Source organism: Lontra canadensis, unplaced genomic scaffold, assembly GCF_010015895.1.
Source record: "Lontra canadensis isolate GAN:19392208 unplaced genomic scaffold, GSC_riverotter_1.0 scaffold65, whole genome shotgun sequence".
NCBI classification, from domain to species: domain Eukaryota; kingdom Metazoa; phylum Chordata; class Mammalia; order Carnivora; family Mustelidae; genus Lontra; species Lontra canadensis.
Window position 1 is genome coordinate 6,498,627 of NW_022631059.1, and position 8,873 is coordinate 6,507,499.

Here is an 8,873-nt window from a genome sequence, read left to right on the forward strand (position 1 = left end):
ATTGCTTCTTAAGCATCCTCTCATATTTCAGTACTGAGTACCCAATATGGGCCAGGCATACTGAAGTAGGTACAGACCCATAATATAGGCCTCCTGCTCTCAGAGAGCCCAGCCTAGTTCAGATATGCTCACCATGATCAACCCCAAGAAACACTGTGATTCCTGATAATAGCTAGGATCTGAGAAAGCTCTAGGATTTTGCTCTTGGGACTAAACAGGAAGACTTCTCAAAGGATGTGAGAGCTTGTCAATAGCTATGTTCCCAAATAACAGAAGTACATCCTGTTAATAAGACAAAACTTAGTTGATTACTCGCCCTGGTATGAAAGAACACTATCTTTCAAACTTTGACAGTGTTCCAGACAGGGGAAGTTAAAGCCAGAATTCTTAATGCCCTGCTATAGCTTTTTCAAAGTCTTAATAAGTTTGCATAAGGGGCCCCACATTCTTGTTTTGCCCTGGGTCCAGCAAATGTTGTAGCCAGTCCTAACTATGACCACGTGTTGTTTTCCTGATATAGCTACAGTGTTGTAAGATTACACATGAGGAATCCATTACATCTGGGGAGGAAAGAAAGGATGACAGAGATGGTCAGATAAATCAGGGCTCTGTTTGCAAAGTGAGTAAAAGTTCATAAGGCAAAGAGAGAGAGAAACATGGTAGAGGGTACAAGTCGGTGGAGAGGGTACAAAACTCACCTGTTACGTTTGGAAACGATACATCCTTTGCTCACTTCTGTGCACCATGGGCAGTACCATGTCACAGAAGACGGCAAGCCAGGTGCTGAAGGACTTTGAATGATTGCAGTGAGTGGTTTAGAACCTACTCTGTGGACAATGGTGGGAGCCTTGCACATGATTTGAGAAGAGCATTGACAGGCTCAACCAGGGATTTTGGACAGCTACTCAAAATTGGTTGAATTGGGATTTTGAAGGGTAATACTTTAGTTCAAGCATGGCAGACGAATGCATATGCAAATTCCATTCAATTCTGTCATTTTAATGCAAAAAGAACAAAAATGGTCTTCACAATTACTCTCTGGGGAAAATGCTAATGTCAACCACCAAGGGAGGAATCCATAGATTTGCTGAAAGCTGTGTTCAGAGTTTAAAGTGTAAGAATTAGCCTCAAGAACCAGAAAAGAAAATCCGAAGTAAATAGATATAATTCAAGATTTAAGTTCAAAGCTTTATCATGCAGATGTCACAGTCAGCCCCGAACTGTCTGTGTGACTGGAAAGGGGGAAGAAGAAGCAGGTGCAACATCGTGTTTTATTGAGCTATTAACTTGTGTCTCTCCTCCCTTTATTTTCCTCTTTCTGCTGATTTGTTTCCAGCAGGTAACCAGGTGTCGAAGGATAATTTTCCAAAAAAAGATAAAATCATGACTTCCATACAGATATAAAATGAACACCTGTCAAAGATTTTACTTAACTCATTAATGAGAGACCAATGAGGGTTTACAGTTGCTTCAAAGGAGAATTTGAAGTACTATCCTTTTATGGATTAGGAATGCCGACATAAATTTACAAATAGGTGGAATCTGGAGTTTTCTACAGAACGGAGGGGAAATTTTGCTCTGCTCTGGACAAATTGCGTATGTATGGACAAGCAACATTTACATTATTATCAGCTTTCTACAGGATATCTTCTATTTCTACACGTTTGTAAAACAGCCTTGTCAAAACAAAGGAGTGCCCTCCCATAGTAGAAGACCATTCCTGGAGAGGCTCCAGCATTCCACTCAAAGGGTATCTAGTAATCTCTCTTAACACTTTCCAAAGTCTTAAACCTTGTGCATACAGAGGTCCTTTTGTGTCTCTTTGTCTCAGTGGAAATTTGTGTTTCACAGGCTCAAAACCAATAGCCATCTGCCATCTTCTTCCTTTCTTCCTTGTATTAAAACCTTCACCCTTGGGTGGGAGTCTGGGGCCTATAGGGAAGGGTTAGGAGAAAGTCCGCAATGTAGCCAGGATAGAAAACAGAGACCCTTTTAGAACTTGATGCCAGAGTCCTGTGCAGGTGTCAAGGCCTCTGAGAAGGTGGCTTTCCCCAGAAATAGCCAAGCCCCTCCCCCCCCTAGATGGCCCAGACACACAGCATCCGGCATAACCTAGACTGATGGCCAGGGTGACCGTGGAATTCATCATCTCAACCAGGACACATTTGAAGATGAAAGTGGGGCACTATTCCAGGGCAAGAGAATAAACTGGACAATCCCAGGCCATCTAGGCCATGATAGTTTAGCCCATGAAAGACCCCAGGACCACTGCATGTGCTGGTAACAGGAAGGCCATATCTGATTTGATTTTCAGGGGACAATGATAGATGAACTTCAGTCCCTGAAAGGGAATTTCATTGTAATTACCCACGGGTGCTGCTCTTAGAAAAGGCCATTAGCATGCCTGATGGTCATAAAAAAATGATTTCAAAGGCATGTTTTGGGTTGTGGGATGACAGAGTTTGAATATTTCAGAGCAATGAGTTAAATGGATTCTGAAAGACTTTTTTTAGGGATGATATGATAACAGAAGAGGTAGACTTTATTCTTGTAAGGGGGTGTGAAAAATTTCACATAGTTGAAGAGTTTGCGTGACCTCCCTTGAAAGAGTGTCCATTTGAAACTGGTTCTTTGTAACCCACAGGGGCAATTGCTGTCCCTCGCAAAGAAAACTAAGGTCATTTCACTAGATGGGGCCAGCTCCCCCAGGACAGCCATGATTTCTTGGCACTGGCCCTTTAAGAGACATTTCTTGCTGCTTTCCTTAGTTGGAGGTCAGTCCCTATTGTCCAGACCTCAGAATATGAGAGACTCAATGAATTGTCTTATTGGTCGCCTTTTAACTTTCCCCTCACTACCAGTCCCCCACCCCCATTACCTATTTTGAAATCTAGGGCTGTTTAAAGTGAATCCCATATGACTCGGACTGTATTACCTACTACCATGCATTCCTACCCGCACCTCGATTACATTATGGGGAACTGGGAGGGAGAGTTATGCATAACTGCATTTACAGATTTAGAGGGTAACCCAGCATTTGGCTGAAAGAAAACAAAAGAGAAATCTAGGAATGCTTGTCTACTTGAAATGAGGACTGAGAATTGAACATGTTAGGAAGTGAGGACATCATATCATACCCCCCAACTACAGAGAACAGGGCGACTGAGGTCTCCCTTGTACGTCCTCCACGGACTCATTAGGTGGCCTGGTAAGATCAATGGGCACCCCGTCACCGTACAGGTTTTATTTTATTTTTTAAATTTTTAAGAAATTATTTATTTATTTATTCCACAGAAAGAGTGAGAGAATACAAATGGGGGGAGCAGTAGAAGGAGAGGGAGATGCAGACTCCCTGCTGAGCAGGGAGCCCAATGTGGGGGCTCTATCCCAGGACCCCGGGATCATGACCTGAGCCAAAGGCAGACACTTAACCATCTGAGCCACCCAGGCACCCCATCACGATCCAGGTTTTTAGTGCATGCCAAAAATATATAGGGTTACAAACAATAATCAGTACCATTAAAATAGAATTATCAAAATATCTCAATGACCACATTCATACTGTCATGGTGTATGTAATGTATTTCTTTATTCACATACCGAAAAACAAGATCTTAGTAATGGCTCAGCTATGATTACAAGCTAGTGATGAGAGGAAGAGTGATTGTGGGGCACCTCAAAGAACTATAGGAGGGTATGACCTTGAAGGTGATCTCCGTTGGTGATAAAGTCATAGGCGTGTTTATTCTATTGTGCTTTGTTACCCATAGCCCCAGATGGAGGGAATGCTACCCTTAAATTAGAGACTGAAAATAAAAGGGTGATTTATTTACTTATTTATTTATTTAGCATCTGAGTTTGCAGACTCCTTGATTCCTATCTCTGATCTCCCTTGGTAATTAAGGGCCCCACTTTGGGGCACTGTTCTCCAGCTCCCTTCTCCTGGGTTAGTGCCCCCCGGGACAGGTCCACTCAGCCAGCAAGTGGAGAGTGTGCAACCCTGTTCTGCAAATCTGTGGTAGCCGCGAGTGAAACTCCTGTCCAGGGGTTCCTTCCCAGGTTGGAGGAGTTGCTCTTCTGGGGCGTGCGGGGGGCAGTCCGGGGAGCCCCCACTCTTCCACCCTGGGCTCTCAGTCTCTGCCAAGAATTCAAAGCCTTTATTTGCTTTCCTCTCGTGGCACAGAATCTGTAATTTTAACGTCTCTATGATATCGAACGGTTTCCATTTCATCTTTAAATCAGTTTAGTGGTTGGGAACTCCACTGCAGTCTTGAAATTCAATACAAGAGGCGTGGAGGCAATCGGGGGCCGAGGAAGCGGCCAGGCCCCGGAAAGGCCCACGAGGATGGAAGCCAGAGTCAGCACCCCCATTCGGAGGGAAATGATTTTCTTTTTGAGAGACCGGCGGCTGGGTCTTCTGAGGGAGTGATGTGGGACTCCTTAGCATGTTATGAGGCCTGTTATGCGCCTGGTCTCCCACAGCCCTTAGGACAAGATCCAGGTCATCTCCTCTGGCCTGTGATTGAGGGAATGTATATTTTAGCTTATCTGGGACACTCTTGATATACGCCTATTTCCCCTACTGAATTATGAATAAGGACCCTGTTCACTGTTAAAACTACCCTGGTTTGCAGGAGAGCTGGTGTGGTCATCACAGTGGGTGCTGTAGGGTCCCTCTGATCCCTCTTCCAAGACTGAAGGGCCATTTCTGCAGCTGCTGGGAGTGTTGGTGGCCCATGTCTTACTGACACAGCACCTTTGCTTGGAGAACCACTCTGCAGGAGTTCCTGCCCCTAGGGTGTGGCTGGCCAGTGGAAGAGGAGCAGATATACAGACCCAGCCTCACTGAGCACAGGTAGGACAACTCTACCGGGACATCCCAGCTCAGAGCCCCAGTGGGGTCTACCAAGGCCATTGCTGGGACTTGACTGTAGCTTCATGTACACCTCTGCTCAGTGCAGCTCCCCACACTTCTCCCACACTTGCTGCCCTCAAGGCTTTCCTCTAGGCCAACCTCCAGCTCAGTCTATTTCTCCACAAACCTGAACTGAGGCCACAATTCCATCTCTGTGGCTCTAAGAGATCTGATCCCAGGTCACCACCTTGACCTGATCTCACACTGGCCTTTTTCCCCTTTCTCAAATGGGCTAAACTCTTTATCATACCTGGGCAATCCCCCAGCTCCTCCCTCTTTTGCTCCACTGGCTCTGTCCCCAGCTCACCACCTTGTCCTTTAGGCCCTAGCTCAAATCGTATCTTCTCAGTGAGGTCTTAGTTTTCCTGATTCTGTTGCTTTTCCCAAAGCCTTTTCCTGTTGCACTTTAAAAATTTGCCTCCATAGCCCCATCACTAATGGAAACTATCTGTTTGTTTACTTACTGACATCTTCTTCTCCGGCATGTAAGTTCCTTCTGGGATGAAATCTTATTTGTCTTTTCACCCTAAATCCCTGGTACGCGAGAGAGTGTCTGGCAGATAGTCAGCACTCAGTTAATCGGTTGAAGGAGTGGATTAAAACAAGGGAAAGAAACAAAAAAATGTGGTACAGACTAATCTATAAAACTCTCCCTTCTCTCTCCATAATTCATCTTAGGTGTCCACTTAGCCAGCAACTTTGGCTTCATTTCCTTGGGAATATCCTTGCCACTTCCTCTTGAATTCCTCATCTCCCACTCTTTTCACCTTGACAGTTTCCATTTTCAGAGGTTTCATAGTAGATATTATCCCCAAGTATTATTAAAATGAACCATCGTGGGGCACCTGGGTGGCTCAGTGGGTTAAATCCTCTGCCTTCAGCTCAGGTCGTGATCCCAGGGTCGTGGGATCGAGCCCCGCATCGGGCTCTCTGCTCATCGGGGATCCTGCTTCCCCCTCTCTCTCTGCCTGCCTCTCTGCCTACTTGTGATCTCTGTCTGTTGAATAAATAAATAAAATCTTTAAAAAAAATGAATCATTGTAATAGTAACGAGCATTTACCAAAGGGATCAACACTTCACTGACTGCTTCCTATGTGGTAATGTATTTAAACCTCACCTGTGCCCTTTGAGGCAGTGTTACCATCATCCCTCTTTCATAGACGAGGACAACCGAGGTGGAGAGATGGTCACACAGCCAAGACATGAAACCAGCGTTTCTGAAGGAACTTGCCGTGCGGCTTCAAGGCTCACGCAGTGCAAAGGTCCCACCATGTTCCCAACCAGAGAGCCCCGGAATCTCCATTCGTGGTCCCTGGCATCTCGGACCTTAGGTGCCTCCTATGACACAGCTCCCTCACTACGAAAGGGGGCTTGTAACGATCCTTGTTTTGCTGCAATGATTAAGCTAAGTAATAATGTATGGAGACATCTGGCATATGGTAGGAAATCCAAAGGATTCATCCCCTTCTGATGTGTGACACTGTAAAAACAATACCGGTTTTTTTTTTAGCTGCCGTTCGTCTTAGACCAGTGAGCAGCAGAGGACATTTTCAGGCCTGCTGGCTAAATCTGCGAGTATTGCGTGAACTCCGCTATGTGTGTATTTAGTCGTGCACATAGATGTACACGCGTGGGTCGGGTTCTTGGGTCACATGGACTTCGAAGAGGATTCCATTTTGGTTCTTACCCCCTCCCTGCTGCCTCCTTCCTTCCCACTTACCTTAGGGGTAAATCCTATCTTTTCACTCTCCAATACTGTGTTTCCTCCTCCATAAGTGGACTGGTATAAGAATTAAATGAAATATTGCCTATCGAGTTAGGATTTGAACTCTGGCAACCCATCTCTTACAGTAGTGCTGCTTGATAATGACAAGAGCTATGACTCTCGTTCCATTACTTGGCTCCATTTTACCGTAGAACGTGCTTCCGGTTGGGCTTCTTACCGTTATGAATACAGAACCATGCGATCTCGGAGTAAAAGTGATAAAAAATGTAAACGTCATGAGGACAGGTTCAGCGAGCTTCACCCGAAGCTCAGCCCTAACCTCCAGCACCGTGGGACTGAAGCTTAGAGCATCCCACATCAGCCAGGGATGCTCAGTGAGAATGTGACGACAATCGAGCCTGACTCGGGGCCCGGCCACATCAGGCTCTCTCAAGAGCTTTGAAAATACAGAATTCAGGGATCTGCTCCTGGAGATTCTGACCTGAGATTCCAAGACACTGCGTTTAAAAAGAAAACAAGTAAAAACCCCACAGTTGATTCTGAGGCCTGACAGACTCGGGGACCATCTGGTGCCCCCCTACCCCCACTGCCGAGGGAGTTTGGGAATGCGCGTGGCACCGTTGACTCCCTTTGGAATGGCGTCTCCATGTGGCCCTCTACTTTCTCTGGCTGTTTGAAGAAACCACCCAGAGCATCTCCAAGTTACCGGGATCTTAGTTTCATCATCTTTAAATGTGACCGTCTTAGAATTTTGGAACAGGATTGCAGGATTGTAGGGGACCTTCCAGATCTTTTTAACTCACACCTGAAGCCTACCTCCAAAAGAGAGATAGGCTTGCCTATGAATTTGTAGGAAAAAAAAAAAGAACCCTAATTTCTGAGAAATTGGAAAAATTCACATTCTTAATCTAGTTGCTATTCCATCAGGCAGGGTCTCCTGATGAACGAATTGCAAGGACGCATTCCCAGCTCGAGAGTCTGGATGTGACATTTCCCTGGCCTTTCTCTAATCTGGAAGGAAAACAGCTGACAGAAATTTAAGAAGGATTTTTTGTTGTATTTGTCTTCAACTCAAAAGATCATTATTATCTTCCTTTTATCTGAGAAATGGCCTCGAAGAGGCTGCTTTCCTGCTGCTGTTGGCATTCTTGCTGACACACTCAAAAAGGCCAGGCAAGCAATTGCCTGGCATCATTGGCAAGGTTATTGCCTCCCATTCCACTTAACATAATTAAATCTGATTATATACAATTACTCCCTTCTACAGGAAAATTTCCTTGAAAGGTTAAAAAAATTGATTGCTGACAGTGAGCAGGGATTTCAGTTTCCTTTGTGGACCCTACGTAGAAAAAATGATCAGGGGAGCCACCCTTATCCAATGTGTTTTATTCAAATATATGTCCCCCCCCACCCTGGTCAAAGGTCTTTGACTTATTGCCAAAAAAACTATCATCAAGATTAACCCAAATGAAAGAGCCCAAAAACAGAATTTTATTTCCATATTTCAGGGCCCCATGTTCTTTCTCTGTTATTTTTACCATCCTATGGCTTTAACATGTAAATTCCACTTGATTGTAATAAAGAAATAAAAGGAAGTGAGTAAACTCATGGAAAAACTTTGGCATTGCACTTTAGTTGGGTGAAAGTAAGCAAAAAAAGGAAAATGGGAAAACCACAATTAAGCTGTCAAGACAACCTTTTTCTGACTTTCTTCCATCCTATTCGCTGTCTTTCTTTTTCTCTTAATCTCTCATCCAGAGATGTGTTTGCTTTCTTGACTAAGAAGTAGATGGAATAATCCTAAAGTCTTAAGCAATAACTTTCCATCTCAGAGAAAAAGCCAAGGTCCTTCGAGAGGCTAACAGCCCTCTCTATGGTTCTCCCTCTCCCTGGTTCTTTCATTTTGTTTTGTTTTGTTTTTGTCTACTGCCTTCCTGTCCCTTCCTTTTGCTCTCACTACATGACCTTCTTGCTGATCCTATAACATATCAGCCAGCTTCTTATAAAAAAAAGCCATTGCCTTATTTTTCCTGGAAAGCTCTATCCCACAAGCTCATCCAGTACCTTTTTTATATTTCTACACTCAGTTTACTTCCTGTCTTCTCTGAAGAATAAGGAAGTAGGTTGACTGTTGTTTATTTCCATTCTCATTTATTGCTGATAGCATCTGGTTTATCCTATAACCCCATATTAAGTCCTGAGAAAGCCATGAGGATAGGAACAAGTTAATA